General features: G+C 45.1%; 1 pseudogene; it reads right to left on the bottom strand.

Moving 5' to 3' along the window:
* LOC102092824 (testis-specific serine/threonine-protein kinase 6-like) overlaps positions 1-17,470 on the bottom strand; it is a 28,214-nt pseudogene extending 10,744 nt beyond the window's left edge.
* Positions 17,471-18,667: the final 1,197 nt, after the last annotated feature.

The following is an 18,667-nucleotide window of genomic DNA, read 5'->3' as shown; positions in this document are numbered from 1 at the left end:
ATATATTTTCGTTCCTGCTAATCTAAAGAGAACACCACTCTCCCAGCAGCACTTTCATGCTGCCTTTTCCATTTTCTGTGTACAGCACTGTATCTATTTATTTCCCATCGCTTTAGTCTTTAAAAAAATACAACTACAAGATTTCAAGGGCATTAAAACCAGCTGGATCCCATGGTGCGTTTCTTCTTTTTTTCCCAAGGAAGGTCTGCCTTCTGAAGGAACAAGCCCAACATATGCAAGAGGCACCAGCATCCTTAAGGAAGAACCTCCTTAAGGTCCCTTGCCCTTTTTTTCTGTATGCCCAGTACTTTTCTGATAACTTTGCAGGTAAGGCAAAGGACCCCTTAGTTGTGGGCTTGTTGATGTTTTCTGGTAGATACACCTGGAAACATGGCTAAAGCCTCACCAGTTTCTGCTCTGTTCCTGCTGTTCTGTCTTGGAGTAATTCGATCGTAATCAACATTCCACTGGCACAATGGAGATCAGAATGTGGCCAAACCACCTGCCCAAGGCAAAATTTGATACACCAAAAATCAAGAAGTTTAGCCTTCCTGTAGTATCAACAAAGTACTCATAGAATCACAGAACGGTTTGGGTTGGAAGGGACTTCCAAAGCTCATCCAGTCCAACCACTGCCATAAGCAGGGACATCTTCACCCAACCCAGGTTGTTCACAGCTCCATCCAGCCTGGCCTGGGATGTCTCCAGGGATGGGGCATACGCCACCTCTCTGGGCAACCTGGGCCATGGTTTCACCATTCTCAGTGTCAAAAATTTGTTCCTCCTGTCCAGCCTGAATCTCTCCTTCTTTAGTTTAAAACCATCACCCCTTGTCCTGTCATAACATGCTCTTCTGTATATGGGGGAACACAGACATACTGACTGGTGACACGTTTGGATAGGCCTCAATGCAAAGCTGCTCGTTCCCTCAGTGTCTCACTAACGAGAAATTAATAGAGGATATTGGAATAAATGTATTCCTGTGACCAGCAAGGTGGACTGATCCTGGCACTGCTCCACATTTGCCAGCACTGTCCAAACCAGAGGGCACTGGTATTTTACTGAGAAGAGGCCACTGATCTCAAAGCCGTGCCCTGTGGTGGCAGCTCTGGGCTGTGGGCCAAGGCTCAGGCAGAGCTCAGCTTGCTGAGGCCGAGCCTCAGCAGAACAGCGCAGTGGAGACATGGTTTTTCCAAACAAACAACAAAGCTTTGCTAGCTCAGCCTATCAGCTGGATCTGTACCTGTGAATGAAAAGCAGATGAAAAGATTGTAGAATTGTTTTGGTTGGAAAAGACCTTCAAGATCATCAATTCCAACTGTTAACCCAACACTACCAAGTCCACCTCTAAACCATGTCCCTTAGAATCTCATCTCCACGTTTGTTAAACCCCTCCAGGGATGGTGACTGCACCACTGCCCTGGGCAGCCTGTTCCAATGCCCAACAACCTTTTCCAGGAAGCATTTTTTCTGCATACCAAATCTGAATCTCCCCTGCTGCAACTTGAGGCCTTTTCCTCTTGTCCTATCACTTGTTACATATTTGATCTGTTGGGTGGGTATTTTTATTAAAATCAGATACCTGGAGTATGTGAACTCTCATCTTCAAGCATACTAACAACCCCAAATTGTAAGCGAACAGTACTAAGTGAAATGAAACAAAGAAGAAATGGTAACACGTTCTTCCAGAAAAATACCAAACAGAAAATACAGTTCTTCAACCTGTTCGAGAAGAGGCAGATGTGTCATGGGGCTGGTACAACTCACTGGCAAGGACTGTGAACCTCACTTCATGACCTCTCCTGCATCTTACTAGCCTCTTTGATAAAATGGTATTTTGTGGCAAGGATTTACATTTATTTATTCTGAATATTTCTTGGGTTTTATGTGTTTGAGCATCCCCTGTTTATCCTGAAAAGACAAAATGGAAAGGGAGCACCTGTTTACCTCCTCACAATGTTGCAGAGGGTGGCATGGCTCGTGATGGCACTTCTTATTCTTTTCTAGTATCTTTTAAAGTTTCCCAGGGCTACTAACACATCCATAGCCCAATTCTGAAGCCTTCTTTTTTTTTAAAAAAAAAAAAAACACAAATAAATAAAATTTTAAAAAATCATACAGTTAGAAGGTCATTTAGCCCCTGAGAGCAAAAGAAAAATCAGTTTTTCCTTTCCTGCTGTGTGCTGAAACAGAGCTATATGTTGGGTTTTTTTTAAATTATATCCAAAGAAGGTGACTAATAATGACCACAAATAGGGAAGCTTTGCCTGAAGTTGCTAATAGTATTCTATCACCTTATCTTTAAATTGTTTCTCATGGGTTATAGACATTCATAATTATGAATCCCCCAGCTCATTTTATCTGGTACAGTAACATAATCAGAATCATCCTGCTCTAACTCTCTATAGCAAATCCTCTTTTTAAAGCCCTTGTTCAACATCCTCCCTGGTTTTCATTTTCTTTGCTGCTGCTTATTATACTAAAGCCTGGCATCTGAAAATTGAACAGTGGCCTGAGCCATTTTTTCAACACACACCATACCTATTCTTTCAGGATGTTACTGCTGTAAGTATGTTTTAAAACACCAGACTGCCTGCAGTGAAAGGCCTTGCATTCTAAATACTATTACTGTGAAGAAATGATTGACTTTGTTTAACACACTGTTCAAATAGTCAGCAGAGATGTCTGTGATGCCAGTGTCATTCCCATGCTTTAATTATAATTTTAATCATCCATGATCTTCCATTTGTTTGTGCTATCAGCTAATTATTTTTTTTTCTATCACAAAGCACTAGAACGATGTCTTGGTATTAATGATTTTTGTTATTAAGTAGATTTCCATTTCACTTCTGCTCACTTGCTCTGCTAGATCCTCAGGTTTCCAAAGATGCTCCTAAAAACCCATGAATCATTTAATTTCTTCTGCCTCCCAGCCTCTGCACCTAACCAGAACATTTGGTGACTCCTTTAGATTTGGATTTGCATTAGCAGCAAGTCACAGCACAGGTTTAATGCAGGTATGTATCTACAGGGAAGCGGAAATACTCGGCATACCTTGCAGCCAGGGTCCCACAGCTCTGGGGACCTCTCACACACTTTTCCTTGCCCTGTGGTCAATAATCATAAAATAATTCTGATTGGAAAAGATCATCAGGTCCAACCATTAACTGTCAACTCTTCCTCTAAACCATGTCCCTAAGAACCTAATCTGTGTGTCTTGGGATAAGAGACCAACCCCTCCACGCTCCAACCTCCTTTCAGGCAGTTGCAGACAGCGATAAGGTCTCCCCTCAGCCTCCTGTTCTCCAGGCTGAACACCCCAGGTCCCTTAGCTGCTCCCCATCACACTTGTGCTCCAGACCCTTCACCAGCTCCGTTGCCCTTCTCTGAACTTGCTCCAGTGCCTCAAGGTCTTTCTCGTAGTGAGGGGCCTAAAACCAAATACAGTGTCTACATCAGATATCCTTCACAGCTTGCAGCAGACTGTATCCTTTTCTCTCAGGTCTTTAAATTCCCACGAGAGGCAAGACAGAAGAGTGAGGAACCCAGTCTCCTGTGAGGTCTCTGCTTTTAACACTACTCCTGTACTACCTCTGTCAGGCAGATACAGGAGAACTTGCTCTGCTCTGCCATGTAGACACCCTGTAGCCTCATAACATAGCGTCATTCCTGAGACAATAACTCCAGAAGAGTGACAGGTCATAGAACTGTTTTGGTTAGGAAAGACCTTTAAGATTGAGTCCGACTGTTAACCCAACGCTGCCAAGTCCACCTGTAAACTATGTCCCTAAGAACCTCAGGTTAGTCAAGCAAGGATCAGACTTGTTTGGAGCAAAGCACTCAACTCCTGGCCATGCAGCTCTATCATCACATAGTGAGCTCACAAGGGTTGACTGCAAAGAAACAAGGTGTTGCTCATTTTCTGAGGTCATTTCAACCCCACCGAAAGCCCCACCAGGAGCTAGAAGCACTCTCATCCTAAAAGGAACTGTGCCCAGAGGCTCCCAGGTGACTGTCCTTGCCTTGCAGCAGGTAGCGGGGGCTAGCTTGTTAATCAAGCTTATCCTAATATAATCTTGTAGCTTTATTTCTAATGCAGTTCCTAGGGGTGCAGGGGAAAACACTGAAGCCCTATAAGCAACTGCCCCATGAAGCAGAAGATGCTGTAGCAGTACACTGTATACACTTATAAACCACTGAACTATGCCAAAATGAATAGAAAGCACTGCTTTTGTAGGGTTCGCTGTGTTCGTTTCCCAGGAGAATCACTGATGTGATTTGACAGAAGCCATCGTTCCCTGTATATCAGGGTGCAGTCCGCAGATCCCCTGCCAATGTTGGCTTGCAGGAGCAAACAGCTGCTGAAATCACTACTGATTTTTGGGAAGTGATACCAGGACTGCAGAACCTGACCCCCACAGCCTGCTCAGCTGCCGTCGAGAAGTACCGGCTCACCTGCTCTGAGAAGACAGAGAATAAAATAATAACCCTCCACCCGATTTTCTTCATCAGTCATCTTGGGATGCCTGCACACACTAGAAAGCCTGCAGGTCAGCTCCCGGAGCAAGCAGAGACATGTCACTGAGAAATAATTAAAGAGAGGCTCAAGCTGTGATGCTGGATTCATCTTTTAAGAACACCAAAGTCCGGCAGGTCTCTGGATATTGGTTGTTACTTCACATCCACACCTGGAAATGCAGCAAATTTGCTGCTTCTCTAACTTCAACAAGCAGGCGTTAGATGTGCTGTGAGGTTGTTTGCTATTATGCTTTTACCTGGTGGATTTAGTTTCTCACCTGTCTGTGGAGGGTTTCTCCTTTCCAGCAGGTGCCTGCCACGCCTGCCCTCTTCTGGCAGCCTGGCACTGGAGAGGAAAGGTGGGACTTTCCCCAAAATAAGCCAGTTTCATGCAGATAAGGTGACCCAAAGTGGATTCTCACAAAGGTTTTTCACCGCCTGCAGAGTGTGCCAGCATTTTCTCGTGATGGATCAATCTTCCTATGTGAACTATGCCAAAATATTGTCAAATATCTCTAGAATAACATCAATATTACAGCCACTGTAAAGCACAAAAAGGGGGAATCAGAACAAGGGGAAAGGGGCCTCTTTGAATTAAACAAACTATCATTTTTCTTCCCATCAAGGTTTTTGGTCAGTAGCTCTTTTATTTTACATCCAACAGTAAACATAGGAGCCATTTCCAGAACAGCTTGATGTAAATACACCCAGGCAAATACACTCACCAGAGGTAAATACACTCACCAAATAACTACAAGGAAAGTGCTAAACTATAGCTAAACACACTAAACACCTCTTAATCTCACACCAGAATGTGGAGAGCAGGCACCAGAATGACCTGAAAAAGGCAGAAGCTGCAGGCTGGAGCAAGATCTCAGTGCCACCGACACCTGGGCTGATGTCGTGGTGGACCTCAGGGTCCAGGAGCTGGCCAGGCTTCCAGGTCTTTGCCCTCCTCCTCCACCCAGACAGCCTGAGCTGGCTCACGTATGCAGCAATGGAAGCACAACCCTCTGATGAAAACAAGATCTGTGGCTTTCAGGCAGCTGGGCTGGAGTTTGGGGTGCCCTTTTCCCCACTTCTGTTACCCAGGATGAGCACAGAGCTCACGAGATGTCTACCAGGCAGCAGAACCAGGTCCTGCAAGCCAGGAGACCCTCAGAGGGGTCAGTGTGGTCCTGCCTCACTGCCCACCAGCAGTGTCCAGCTTACCCAAGGGAGACAGCATCCCCAAAAGGACCAAGAGATGTGGGCAGTGCTCTGGTCCAAGTGCCTGGGACAGCTGAGCAGTGCACGACCACCCCTCATCTCGGCTCACGCTCTCTTCATGGACAGCTGTGATGCAGCGTGTACTCAGTTCTGCATCGTGCCTGTCTTTATGCATATATCCTGTTCTGCTCTATCCCCGCATAGTAACTCATATGGCTCTCTGGAGCACTGCACAGAGGTGGTCATGCACACCCAGGAGCAGCTCTACCAGCCTCAGCCAAGGGTCTCCTTCACAGCACCTTCTTACTGAAATCTGTCTGGAGCAAAAACCTGTCTCTGCTGCAGCGAGTGGCTTCAGTCTCCCTCAGGCTGACCTCCAAACTTTCCTCAGAGAGGCTGTTCCCCAGCATTCCTTCCGAGTGATAGTAAAGCTGAATCAGCTGTGTTTGTAGCAATGACTATTAGCTTCCTAACAGCCCTCCCATTCCTTTTACAGGCCACCCAGAACAATCTTCTCCTCTTTTTTTTTTTTTTTATAATTTTTTTTTTTTTGGCTGCAGTGGAAGAGTTATTAGCACCTGAACCCTCAGCTTGTGCACTGAACACTATGGCTGAGAGAGCTGTGCACCCATCAGCTCCTGTTTCACATGACCTACCCAAAAAACTGAAATAGTTCTCACTACACATTCATTTATTGCTCTCTGTTAGTTTGATTTCAGTTGGTTATTTGCAGAGAACAGCCTGTGCTTCTTGACCGATAATGGGGCCAGAATGGAAAGATGCTGATGTAGAACAACCATTGCATCCATCTTTTGTGTTGCACTGTCCTTGTTTTCTGCAGAGGCTTTGCTTTTGGATTAAATACTGTCTTCCTTTTAATGTTGCTCAGCTGGAGCTCTGTATGAAATGACTACTGCCTTAAAAATAATTTTACAAAAAGTAGCAGCAGCCAATGGTAATACTCGCCATTCACCTCTATCCCCAGCCACTCCACTGCTATCAAAGCTTTCTCATCAGACCCTTGCCTTTAAATACTTCAGGCTCACAAACAATGAGCATCCTTTGTTATTCCAACCCCCGAATACCAGGATATAAAGGACAAATCACAGCACTGACGCAAGTATTGAATTAGCAACAAACAGGAGCAAAACCCTTCATATAGGAGTTACACCATTTTTCCTATCTCTATTATGCGTAAAAATCTCTCATTTCTACAAAAAAAAAATTTAAAAACCCACCTGTTAAAAGAACATTATTAGAATATTATTTGTAATAGCTTAACATCCGTTACTTTTTAAGTAGAAGAGTTTGAAAAAGATTGTCAGTCCACAGTTACCCTTTATTAAAATCCTGCAGGTCAATATGGGAATAACTACCCTTTATTGAATAGGTAAATTATACATACCAATAGAAATTCATCATAAACGAGAAGTCAGGGGCTTTTTTCTCTCCAGCTCTCACAATACCTTTTAGCATACTGTATAATACACAGTATGTGTGGCTTCCATTATGGAAAAAATGGTTTGTTGCCTGTGACAGACTGTAATTAGATTGTAATATAAAGCAGGGCCAGCGTACAGCTCTGTGTTCATACCCTGTGTGTCACAATGGGGTCACATTCCTGGCTGCCTGTTCCTTGTGCTTGCCCTAATAACCATCCTTAACAACACGAGTGGGTAAAAGCTATTTTTCTTTGCATATACTATACAAAGTCAACCTACAGGTTTCATAAAAAGAAAGTGATATTACACTGACCATACCAAACATGAATGGAGCAGAGAAATTAGCTTCTCTCCAAGGCTGAGTTTGATCAGTAAGTTCCAAAAACATTACAGATGATTCAGTCTGAATAAGTATCAGACCTGTGTGCAAATCAAATTAGTTTTGAAGATGCTCCATCATGAGGCTTTTAGTTCTTTCAGCTCCCAGGTAAAACACTTTTTTTTTTTTTTCCCAGAGTTCGGAGTTAAACACAGTTCCATAAGTTAGTTCAGCTTGCAAAAACGCAAGTTCATTTTTATCTAACCCTGACTGGTTTCTGCTTTAATGCTGAACTGGCTCCAAACCTCTGAAAGTGGTGAAGATACAACCAGCTGCCCTGTCTGAGGGTGGCCAGGGACACTTCTAGATGGTGGAGGTCGCAAGAGTTTGTTACTGAAGTAACAGTATTGGATCACAAGAGAGCAAAACCCAAAGATGAGTAGACTCATGAAAGATCTTGAAATCGAAAAGAAACGTGACCTTGGACATGAAGGAATTCAAAGAGAGGAGAAATTATGAGGTCACACTGGAGAAACCTCAACTTAGCTGCATATTCTCTGGATTGAAGGGATATTTGGGGCATACAAGGATGTTAGAGGGAAGGAGGATGCAGCAGCTGGCATAAGAGATGTTAAAAAAGACCTTGAGGTGGAAGGAGAGACAGCAAACATGAATGTGATAGGTGTTACCTGAGTGGAGGAAAGGGCTCTGCTGGGCTTGTGGCAATAGCGGCACTAGTCACAGAGCCACATGTCACCAGGGTGAGAGCTCTGGAAGGTCACTTCCCATCTCTGGCTTTCTTTGCTTCCCTCCCTGAGCAGCTCCCATTTAGATGCTGTGATAAAGCAGGTTCCTCATTTGCATTTTCCAAAACAGGGCAACAGTTTGTTTGCTTTTTTAAAAATTCCTTCCTATGACCTTGGCTGTAGAAAGCCCGCAAATTCCTTGTGCCCTTTGACTTGACAGCCCATCGGAAGCAGAGAGAGGAACGTTCCAGCCATTCTCAGCCCATGCACATCAGTGGCAGCTGCCCAGTGTCTCCTGGGTTTCAGCTCTGAGAACTCAGCCTTCCAAGCAAGCCAGTTGGATATTAAAAACCACAGTATAGATAGGAAATAGAATATTGCCCATGTCTAATTACTGCTCCTCTGCTGCCCTTACAATTAAGAGCAATACTTAAAGGATCTATGGGCTGCCATCCTCACACCCTGACTGGTTATGTTCCAAAGGGTTGCGTTCATGCTCAGAGGGACACATGGCACACAAAAAAACAGAGACTCCTATTTTTTCCAAGGCAGTGACTGCTTGTGAAAGTCCTTGCAGCAGTTTGTTACAGCCTGTGTCACTGAAAATGCTGCCAAACATTCAAAAAAGAGATGAGTGAAGATCTGAAAGATCTGCAGAAAGTGAAGCCAGTCACCAGCGCTGGGATGTTCCGAGGGAAATTAAATGGGACAGCCTCACCAAAGAGTGGACCTGAAATACCGTGAATATTGCTGTCTTGCTGTGACCAAATTAACTTTTGCATGACTTGGAATAGACCTGACAACTCCATATGTTATCCAAAATAGCTTTATGCAATGCAAGACACTCACTCTCTCCCATTAATAAGGTTTCCTGCCTTACACAGCCTAACTGCAGGCAAGGCACAGTGCTAATTAGAGAGGGTCTTAGCGAAGGGCCAAGGCTCTCAAGCAAAGATGTGAGACACAAAATAGAAAAGCTGGGTGTCATGGGTGCAGTGCTTCGGAGGAGGATGTACTAGTTCTATTTTCTATTGAAAAACCTACCCCTCTTTGTTCGAGGAAACCCAAATGGTTTCATTTCTATGCTGCAAACAATTCACTTCCTTCTGCTTCTAGCAGAAGCGGGGATTTTAGGCAGGAGGGGAACACGAACCCCAGCAAGAGGCCACCTCTGAAACACACCTACATACACCAGTCACGGTTGCCTCAGCAATGCTGGTTTGCTGCTTGACCTATTTCTGGCTCCAGCAAAGGAGAAAAACAACCCACCATTGATTTTGCAAGCAGTTGTTCTGCAGAATATAGCAGACCAAACCCTGTGTTTATTTTGCTTCCTCGGGATCTGTCAGGGAGGCCACTGGAGAAGTTACAAAAATGTAGAACAGGAGATAAAGAGAAGGTGTTTTCAGTTCAAGAGGCTGACACTTGCTAAAGCTAACCCACCTGCCCTACCTTTCCCTTCCTACAAGAGTTTGGTAGGAAAATAAATCTTATAAGGGCCAAACCCTGTGAATTATGAAGCAGCCTTGATTCCCCAAGGGAGGGGTTTAGAGCAAGCTCGTAAAGACAGATGATAAATGATCCATGCAGGCTCCCAGCATGAAACATGGCCAGGAGCATCCTTGCTCAACAAGCTCTCTTATTCCTTCCGCAGCCCCTTCCCATGCCTTTGTGGCCACCTTGGCTCAGCAAGCTGTCATTTCTGCTGCCCCCCTGTGGACGAGCCTTCCCTTAGCCCATTCTGCAGCAGCTGAGGATGTCTTCTGCTGGAAAGCTGCTCTTTGCTCACTCTTTAGAGAAAAGCTGCTCCAGAGCCCCTGGATAGGTGACTGAGCTGAAATCTCCTTTGGCAGCATCGTTTTTGCCAGGCTGGAGGCTCTGCAGATGTAGAGCCACTGGGCTGGAAGCAGGTGGGTACATCTGAGTTCTGTAGAGCTCCGGGCTGGACTAGCGCTTGCCACAGGTCTCCAAGGAAGCACTGGCAGGCAGAGGGGAGCAGACACCATTTTTGGCAGGTGTCAGTCAAAGGTTCTGACCTTAAATACTTGTTACTGTGAAGGATAAAGTCAGAAAAGCAAAGGCTGGCTGTGAGATGTGGTTTCCCAGGCAGGTGCAGCACTACTGGGTATTGCATTTGCATCAGGTGTAAGTCAGTAGGCTTTGCAAATGGAAACGTTTTGGGTCTTGTGCATTAATCAAGAGTCGCCAACTGCAGTCACATTTGAAAGAAGAAAACAAGTGACACCTGCCCACACAGAGCAAAAGGAAATGGGAAGCAGGAGGCAACACCACCTAGCAGCTGATTTTTTAAGTATTTTATAATAATTATTATTATTTATTTCTATTTTTCAGGACGAGATGAATGCAAGAGAAGCCAGGCTGGGTGAGAGGAGAGGTCTTCCCAGTGCTGTTCCCTGTCCCTGCCAGTAGCCACCCATAGCTCCTGTTCCCACACCTACCTCGGGAAGCCCAGCCCAGCCAGCCATTGGGATCTCTCTCTGTTTAACACAAGAAAGTTTGAACAGAGCACATAAAGGATGATGAATTTGTGATGAAAAGCACTGTAAATAGTGCATCAAGCAAAATGATGACAGGACAATCAGATGGTGTTAATGAAGCCCTGGATAAAAGAGAAGAAGAAGCAGAACCACAGTGCACTCTCACCTGGCTCCTGCAATTATGCACCCAGAAGCATTAAGCATAATTAGACAGAGCCACCTGCTTTTGGAGTGAGAAAAACAAAGCAAGAGTGCCTAAAAAAACAGATCTGCCTGAAAGAGAGGAGGGAGAAGGGCTACAGAGGGCAACTGCCCTGCCTGGAAAGCACCAGCGGTGCCTCCAACTGCAGGGAGGACACCTGGCATCTGGTGTCACAGCAACCCAGGGAGAATAAGCAGGCTTTGCCAGCAGAATAATTAGAGATTTTGTAATCCAAGGACTGCTTCCATGCCTGAGGCTAAAATTCCTGCTCAGCACCTTGCAATCAAGCCTGATGTTTGGTACTCGGAGAGGTAGGAGGTGGATAGAGAGAAGTTTCTCCATCCAAGCTGAAAACAAAGGCAGCTGGGTGGGAAATTCCCCTTCATTAAAAGAGTAAAGAGCATTTTCCTGGTAGAAAAAGGAGACACAAGAACCAAGCCCTCATCTCCTCCTAAAGAGACTTTTTTCTTCAGCAGTTTTGACCCAGACACTCCCTCAAACAGTCCATCTCAGAAATGGAGCTATAAAATCTGCACCAGGTGCCTCCCCGTTGTAAAGCTGCTCGCACAGGTGAATAAGTGGTTATTTCTTAAATAAGATCTATACCTCACTGTGCACACACACAAAAGTGTTGCTTGTATATTAAAAAAAAAAAAAAAAATACAAGGAGGCAGAAAGGCACAAACCCATTCCAGTACACACTACTCACTGCCCTTCAGGGGCTTTCTCAGCTGATGTCAAACCAATGTCATATGTATATACACACATCACACAGGAAAGTAATCTTACTGTATCAATAGTCTAATTTTGTCATTGCTGTGGTGCAAAATGCATGGGAAGCCGCTCAAGGAACTAGTAAATGACCAAGATCTGAAGCATCTCCAGGCTGCTACTGCCCCAGATCCTTTGTGACCAAAGGTGTGTGTGGGAACAGTCTTGGCACATGCCTGCATCTACTGGCAATCGGTTCAAACTGGATAAAAGACACTGGGGAAGGCCTGACTGCTTCCTTTTGCTACCAGCATTTCTGTTTTGATGCACAAAGAAATGGACTACTGAAGAAAATAACCATAATGTAGTATCTGGGAAGACAAGCAAGTTATGCATTCGATTACGGTGGAATAGAAATATCAGAGAGACGTGGCCCTGGCAATATTCCTGCACCTACGCCTGCTCTTCAAAGAATACAAGTAAATATTTGCAGAAAATTTCCATAGAATCATTTTGGTTGGAAGAGACCCTTAAGATCATGAAGTCCAACCATCCTGACTCTGGCACTAAACCATGTCCCTAAGAACCTCATCTATACGTCTTTTAAACCCCTCCAGAGATGGTGACTCCACCACTGCCCTGAGCAGCGTGTTCCAATGCCCAACAACCCTTTCCATGAAGAAATGTTTCCCAATATCTAATCTGAACCTTCCCTGGCACAACATGAGGCCATTTCCTCTCATTCCATCACTCCACGCTCTCTACATACATCACAAACACATCATGTCAGTCCTTTTCACAGACCTTTTTCACCACCCCTGTCGCTGAAGCCTGGTCCTCTCTTGAGCCTTCATGCCATAATGACCAGTGTGACTAGGCTACCACAGGATGATCCAAAGCCCAGCCTGCATGAAGATTCACAAGGGTCATTAAGACTGTGACCTCCAGATCTGCTGGGGTCCTTGACACCTGTGCCTGGCTCAGCCCTGCACCATGGAGAAGTGTGGTGTCACAGTCACAACTAATGGACCAGAAGTATGAGATGTGCCAGATGTGGTACAATTCACTTCACACTTAGGTGGGTAAAACGAAACACAGGGTGGCCTGGGGACCCTTCATGCTGTGGGGGAAAGTCACCCCACATACCATCCCTCCCAAATCCTGGGCCCTTCTCACCCCCCCCATTCCTATGTCCTTGTGCCTCCCTACAACCTCATCAGTCAGCCGAGTCCTACACAGTGACTAAGGCGACCAGTTTCTTAAACTGTGCCAGGATTGTTGCTAATGCTCCCATGTTGGGCACAAGCTCCCTAGAAGCTCTTTCATGTCTGCATCCAATAGCAGAAACCTATCTGGGAACTGATAAGATGAGAAAGTTTTTATCAGTTGTTTCTGTGCCTGCAGATAGTGCCTGCCCAGTGCCAGGGTTGCTTTTCCTCTAGAGCTCAAAGGCTCTAAGGCTATTTTTTCCCTTGGGAATGAAAATAAATCACTCCAATCAGCTGCTTTTCTTGAGGTGCTACAAAACAAACTACAGTGGAAACGTTATCACGGGTAACAGCTTTAGTCCACAGGACCATGTGTTCGTTTAAATTTTATCATTTAAAATACCTTCCAGTGGCACCATGTAAATACAAGGTATGGCCAGCACAAGCAGCTACATATTGAGTGAAGTTGTATTGCTTGAAGTTATTTATTTCTGCATTTGACAGCTCCTGATGAAACCCTGCCTCAATACTCCTCTGTGCCCTTGTGCATTCAGGAAACCAGAGTGACCCTGGGAGAAAGAAGAGCACGCAGGAGACTTTACCATCTGCATGAGCACACCTATCTGCCACCCAAATATCACAGAATCACAGAATCATTTTGTTGGAAGACACCCTCAAGATAGAGTCCAACCATAACCTGACACTGTCACTAAACCATGTCCCTGAGAACCTCATCTCCACATCTTTAAAACACCTACAGGGATGGTGACTCCACCACCACCCTGGTCAGCCTGTTCCAGCGCTTCATATCTGCAAGGAGCAAAACATTTACTATCTTGATGAATTAATTGTGCCTGGTTTACACCACTGCCAGAATTATAGCGCTCCTGAAGAGCCCAGAGATGCCATCATTGCTCTTCTGCTTACCACACTACCGTTGGATGGGACAACAAAATGGGTTTTGAACCTGTTATTTTCTCTTAAATAAATGAAATTCAGTTGTTTTCTCTGGAAGCTGTGAGCTGGAAGGGGGAAGCCTCCCTTGTCCACAGAAGTGATACTTCCCTGAAATATGGATCTTTTCCTAAAACACTCAGCTTTAGTCCTGCCTGGCACAAACCAGCTTGGAAGACATAGTTAAATCTTGTCAAAATTGCAACAAACTGAGAGCAGGATCCAGTAAGCAGCAATCAAACACGTTGCCCCCTTAAAACAGAGCCACTAAATAGAAAAACAAAAGTAGTCGATGCCTTTGTATAGGCTGAGGATGAGTGAGAACTGGTGAAACAAAGATAGCACAGGAGATAGATGTGTCCTACCTGCTGGGAGCTAAGAAAGCCAAGCAGGGAGTTGGAGAGGCCAAGAGTTGTCTTTGCAAAGAAAAAGGCTTCAGCACACAATGCAAGATGCGCTCAGAGATACAGGGATTTCTGCCTGCTCCCAGCCCAACAACAGGGTGCCTGATAAGTGAAAACAGATCTATCCTAGCATTTCCCAACTGCACCTCATTCCTCACACCGTGGTATTTTTGCCCATGCTCTGTCTTCCCAACTGATTGTGCTGCCTGGTATTGCTGGGTGACATCCGAGGGCTGCTGCCTTGCAAGAGCGTCATTATTGTAATTATCACTAGGAAGATAACAACACAGGAAGAGGCAAGGGGAGAAGCAGCAACATGACTGACTGACTGTCAGAGCACAGAACAAGTTTTCAGGCCCGGCATTTAAGAAAACTCTTGCTTCAGATGTGAAGCAAACTAGATCTAGAAATAGAAAAAGAAAATACATAGAAGCCCTCATCATCCATCTTGGAGGGTGGCTTTTCAGAGCTTTTAGGAACATGGACTCATCTGCCACGTGGTACATCTTTTTTAACTGAATCCTTCCCACACATGCACTTTTAGTAGATTTTGTTCAAATAAAAAAAAAAAATTAACCCCCACAAACAAACTAACTAACCAAACAAAAAAAACCCACCAAACCCAATGGCAACCCACAAAACCACACAGAGAGGCTCGTATGTGTACATGCAGGAAAAACTGTCAAAAGTCATAAAGACTTGTCACTTCGTATCTTCCTTAAAATAGAGGTTCTTTCCTGATTCCACCAGTCCCACTCCCCTCCTCTGTGCCTGCAGGTGGCCGGGAATCACTGGAGTTACTAGTGTCCTTATTTAACACTTCAGCCGTTCTTCACACCCCTTTTTCAGGAGATGCCAGGGCTTTGAGACAGCTCTACCAGCAGGTGCACCAGGACTCAAGCATGCAGTGAAGGAATACAAACACCGACTAATTAAATCTATCATTAAAATAATTTGTTTCTTGCTGGGACTGTGTCACCTGAAAAGGTTTAAGCACGAGAGGTTTCATTTCTGAGGGCAGGCTGCCATCTTCACTTCTGATATTTTAGATTCAAAGTACAAATCAGCTGCAGAGAAAGGATTTATACTGAAATAGTAATAAAATAAAAATTGAAGGCCAAAACTCTGAAGTCTCCCTTAGAGCAGCATTTGGTGAGAAAACCCATAATTTCACTAGCTCCTAGAATAAATGAGAGTGGGGAGCGATGAGCTCTGCGGAGCACAAATCACAAAAGTGTATTTCCAAGGAACACCTGCCCCCAAGAGGGCACTGTGATATTAGATATAATTCATGTCTCCCGAGCACCCACGGCCTGAGCAGCGGGGTGCAGGCCTGCCTGTCCCTCCATCCCAGCCCCGTTAGGTGCCTGCCCTCCACATCTGCAGTGAAATCAAGGGGAAATGCCTGGTTTCAATGGGTTTATTTCCCTTTTAGGAAAATGCACAAACAGGAAAGCAACAAAAAGCTTAGTTTCCTGGAAAGCAAAGCAACAAATGCGATGCAAGGTCTTGGGCTACTCGTGTGAGCAGATACATGTTTGCCACCCACCCAATCTTCCCATCCTTTTGTTTCTGCACACTAGATGAACTTTGAATGTCCCTTCCAAGCCATTCTGTGATTCTATACCCGCACCAACTATCTGATCCAAGATTATCTCCTTCTGCTACTTAGACTTAGTCTTTGCTGATCTTCCAAGCCTCAGCCTAAGCTTTCTCAGAAGTCTTCACAGCTCTGAAGCTTTCTGGTTTGCATCTCTAGCCCCTTCTCTCCTTTAACTCCAGCCCTGACAGACTCCTGTATAGAACTGGCTTAGCCAGGACTGACCAGACCTGTGGGAGAAGCCATGTCCATGCTTATCTGAGCACCTTCATGAAGTGTTTTAGCACCTCACTTCAGAGAAACTAATGAATTCAGCCCCTGACAACTTCCATTTAAAAGCATTTAAACATCTCCTCCATAGCCGCAACACTTTGCCATTAACATTCCAACTCTGTGTACTGTAGGCTGTCGTATCCTAATTACAGACCAAATTCTGCAGTTCTTAATTGGCCACAAATTAATTACAATAGGTGCCAGACAACTATATCTCTTTCTGAATGCATAATGCTCTGCAATGAGCCAGAATAATAAATCAACATAAGGAAGAAATTTGAGTATTGTTCTACTGGGATAGTTAAACTTACCTGCATTTCTAACTCAGTTATACTTGGCTTTAACTGTCATAACTTGACATGGTAAGAGAAGCTTCTAACTTCACAACTTTTTACAGAATCATAGAATACCCTGAGCTGGAAGGGACCCATAAGGATCATCATGTCCAGCTCCTGTCCCTGCACAGGACAACCTCAAAATTCATATAATTCTCTTGACCCTCATCACCACTCAATTCCAATACAATTTCCTCTAACTCAAGAGGCACTTGCTGGGGCTCTTCAAGTCTCTGCCTTGCTTAAAGCCCGACCCAAAGCCCTCTCCCTCCTGTTGGACAGCCAGACATTGCCAGCTCTGCCTGGGGACAGAGACAGCAAGTCAACAGCCGTGGTAGGCATTTAATCTTTCAGCTATGAAAAGAGATTATTGAAGGTGAAGCAACAAGGAGAACAGAGAAATGTCCCCTGGTCTCAAAAGATATGCAGCACCAAGCCCCACTTCCTACCTCTACATTTTTACTGGTTGCCCAGTGCAAAGGGGCTATCTCAGCAGGCTTGCTGGGCTCTTTCCCTGGCCTCACAGAGAGGAAGGAAGCACAAGCTTGGACACTTCTTTCCACCCAGCAGCCTGTCAATGCTGCACAGCCCTTCCCTTTGGCTTGTGAGGAGGTTTGGAGCATCTCCCTGGTAAGTACACAGGAATCACCCACTTGAAGGCCAAGCCAAGTGTCTGCAGCACGGGCCAAGGAAGAAAAAGCTTCCCAGCTTTTGGAATAGAGGTGGTGGGAAGAAGCCATCTGAACAAAGCGAGATCAACACCTCCAGCCAGGAAGGGGGTGTGATGAGGTCCCGAGGCCAAGTTCTCCCCCCACTTCCAGCTCTTGCCCCAACTCAGCAGGCATTAATTCCAGCACCAAAAATAAAAAGCTTCCCTACGCTACTGGTTTTCCTTAGCTCTGGTGAGCCAGGCATGACTTTCCACTTACCGCAAGGATGGGGGCACAACATCTCATTTTTCTTTCCAAAAGGGTTTTAGTGCAAAGCCTCTACATGGCAAACCTGCCAGAGGAATCCTCCTGCTCCCTGAGCAACCAGCCTGCCAAAGCCTCCTTAGAGCCTTTTGTCTCCTCCTCCACTCTAATTTTTTGCCTTCAGGTTTGAGATTCTTGGCAGGTGCAGCCAACCGGTGCCAGCTGCAAAATCATGTTTGCAGACCAGCCTGATGTTAGCCCTTTCCATTCTTTATCTCCTTTGGCACCAACCAAGGCACTCATAGCTGCCCAAGAGGTGGTGGTATGGCCTATTGCCATATATTCATTCCCTCTGATGGCTTACAAGCCCATTTTCTATTTTCTGTCACTCACACAGTCTAAATTCTCATTTACATGAAGAGATGCTTCTGGCACGCAAGGCATGCCAGGCCCAGGCTTCTCTTTGGTACCTGAACAACCTTGGCTAATCAAAAGGACATCCGTACAGTTTTCTGTTCGGTGTTCCTCTTATCCTGACAGATTTCTAGGACACCTCTTACTAGTCCCACAACCAGCCTCACTACTTTTTTTGTGTTTTAACTAAGGGCAAGATCTGATGGCACACAGCTGTGGGAATCACAGCTGCTGCTGGACATCAGGAATGTGAGGTTCCCAGCTCTCCATATCTGCCAAAGGGATAAAAACCCCCACATTACTGGGGGAGAGGGGAAGGGAGAGGAAAATAAGCAGCATATTACCAAGCACAGTTTGCTGATTACCTGCAACTTTGGTTTTCTCCATTGCTGCCACTACCATGAGAATATGGCCAAATTCAGGCTGCCTTCATCAAACATTCAGAGACAAGGCTTTACAATTAGCTTTGTACCTTCAACTTTCCAGGTCCACTTAATACCAGTGCCTAAAAAAAAACCCAAACCTCACAGACAGCTTGATTTTACAGGAAAGGAGCTAGGGCAACAACAGCAATTCACCTCCCGAGGCAGCTGGGATTCAGTACTCTTTTCATGGGATCTGCCCTATTTTTCCAGCTGCTCAGACATCACACAGGCCAGTGATCAGTTACCTTTAAACAGCTCATTGAAAAGTACTTGGTGAGTAAGGGGCAAATAACATTCCTAGAAATACGAGAATGCATGCCAATAGCATAATTTTCTTTACTGGCTATGCCCTGTTTAATGAGCATCCAATTACAAATTAGCCACACTGTGGCTTGTTCCCTTTGGTACTAATACCCAGAGAGTGTAGCGTAGCTCTGCAGGACAACAGAAGAATTCTATGATTCTTGCCTGCAAAATTTTCACCAGCATTCAGCA

The sequence above is a fragment of the Columba livia genome, chromosome 7 (assembly GCF_036013475.1).
Source record: "Columba livia isolate bColLiv1 breed racing homer chromosome 7, bColLiv1.pat.W.v2, whole genome shotgun sequence".
Taxonomy (NCBI): domain Eukaryota; kingdom Metazoa; phylum Chordata; class Aves; order Columbiformes; family Columbidae; genus Columba; species Columba livia.
Note: the sequence above shows the minus strand (reverse complement) of the source record. Positions and strands in the feature narration are given on the sequence as shown.